At 45.6% G+C, this 1,944-nt stretch overlaps 1 pseudogene; it reads right to left on the bottom strand.

Moving 5' to 3' along the window:
* Nucleotides 1–576: 576 nt before the first annotated feature.
* LOC109675482 (folate receptor alpha-like) lies at nucleotides 577–1,331 on the bottom strand (annotated as a pseudogene).
* Between the last annotated feature and the right edge of the window lie 613 nt (nucleotides 1,332–1,944).

Here is a 1,944-nt window from a genome sequence, read left to right as displayed (position 1 = left end):
GTGTTTGTACTAATTTACATTTCCACTAGCAGTGTATGAGGGTTCCTTTTCTCCCACATCCTCACCAACATTTGTTGTTGTTTGTGTTCTTGATGGTATCCATTCTAACAGGAGTAAAGTGGAATCTCAATGTGGTTTTGATTTGCATTTCCTTTATGACCAGGGATGTTGAACATTTTTTCATGTGTTTTTTAGTCCATTTGGACTTCATCTTTTGAAAAAGTTCTGTTCAGTTCCTTTTCCCATTTCTTCATTGGGTCATTGATTTTTTTTGGAGTTTAGTTTTTTGAGCTCCCTGTATATTCCTTGTCAGATGTATACCTGGCAAAGATTTTCTTCCATTTTGTGGGATGCATCTTCAATCTTGTGACCATTTCTTTTGTTATGCAGAAGCTTTTCAGTTTCATGTAGTACCATTTGTCAATTCTGAGAAAACTTCTTTTTTAAAATTCTCTTTTAGAGTGTTTGCTTTAATTAAACTGGCTGCCAGAGGCCCCATCAGGAGCAGAAACTGAATAGCTGGGAGGTGTGAGGCTAAGCAGAGCAGGGATATCCATGTCCCAGAGAAAAAGGAACTCAGGTAAGCAGCCAGAACAGCATTAGGGGCAGGCTGGGCAGGAGAAACCAGGCCCCACAGAGCCTGGCTCCACTTATGGCCTCAGCATAGGCCCTTACCACCTCCTTCTTGGGGTCGCCCTGGGCTGGGTCATATCACATCTGGACATAGCGGTCACTCCCTTGTTTGTAGTTGCTGACTTTGTAGGAGCGACTCCAGATTTCCTCACACAGAGCAGCAGAGGTAGGGAAGTAGAAGATGAAGGGATAGCAGGCAGCTCACACTGGTTACACCCTAACATCTAGTTCCAGCCCTTGTGCCAGTTGCTCTTGCCAGTGAAGGAGGTGCGGCAATCCTCCCGCCAGCATTGACAATACTCTTTGCACAGGGGCATGTTGAGGATCCTGTCTTTGCCCCAGCTCTAGCTCACCTGCTGGATCCAGGGCCCCAAGTTGGGGGAGAACTCGTCGAGGCAGGTGCCCTGGATGAAGTGCCATTCATAGACAGGCTCCATCTTTCTCAGTTGAATCTGTATAGGTAGGAGATATCCTTAAGGGCTTCCTGGCTGGTGTTGCTGAAGCAGCAGGAGTTCTTCTTCCAGGGGCTTTACTGCTCATGCAACTTGTCCTTTGGGCCCGGCTTTTCCTTCTGCTGCTTGGAGTCCATTGCTGACATATAAAAGTTTGACCCTGGCCTGAGTAGTCCTGAACTAGACAACCCATTCAGCCACCCACAGCAGAAGGAACAGCAGCTGGGTTGTTACCAGATGGGCCATGTCCATACCTGAGTCCTGTGACAGCCTGGGAGGGTTATGTCCTCTGATGATGTCAGCAGGTAAGGGGCTCTTGAGAAAACCTTCTTACCACCAAATTCTTCAAGGTACTCAGTCTTCAAAATGCTGGGTTTGTGGGCATGGGCCTCTGTGCCTGGCTTCACTAAGAGTTTTCTATGGCTACCTCGTCAGCCAAATTACTTTCCTTGACCAGCACTCTGAACTCTAATCAGGGTGTGAGAAACTCTTCTAGCATTCAGGCTGTGATAAATGATGCCTTTAACAGGACACAGAGAAGGCCAACACAACAATGATTCTAATCAAGCATAATAAAGGCTTTACTGCAGTTACAAAAAAAAAAAAAAAAAAAAAGCCTAGCAATTCCTTCTTCTGTCAATCCACCCAAGTCCAAACTGCAATGCTCCATCTTATGAGACATTCCACATCCAATTCCTCCTCACCCTAGCAAGGTCAATGAATCCAACTTGTTTCTACAGGACTGGTCTGGTAGGGTCTTTTCTTGGCTTTTGTTTTTGTTTTTAGCTTGTTGTTTTTGTTAAAGAGATGGAATCTTAGCTGGCAGTAGGTGGCTCATGCCTGTAATCCTAGCTACTCA

The sequence above is a fragment of the Castor canadensis genome, chromosome 4, assembly GCF_047511655.1.
Source record: "Castor canadensis chromosome 4, mCasCan1.hap1v2, whole genome shotgun sequence".
Lineage (NCBI taxonomy): Eukaryota > Metazoa > Chordata > Mammalia > Rodentia > Castoridae > Castor > Castor canadensis.
This window is presented reverse-complemented; position numbering and strand designations above follow the sequence as displayed.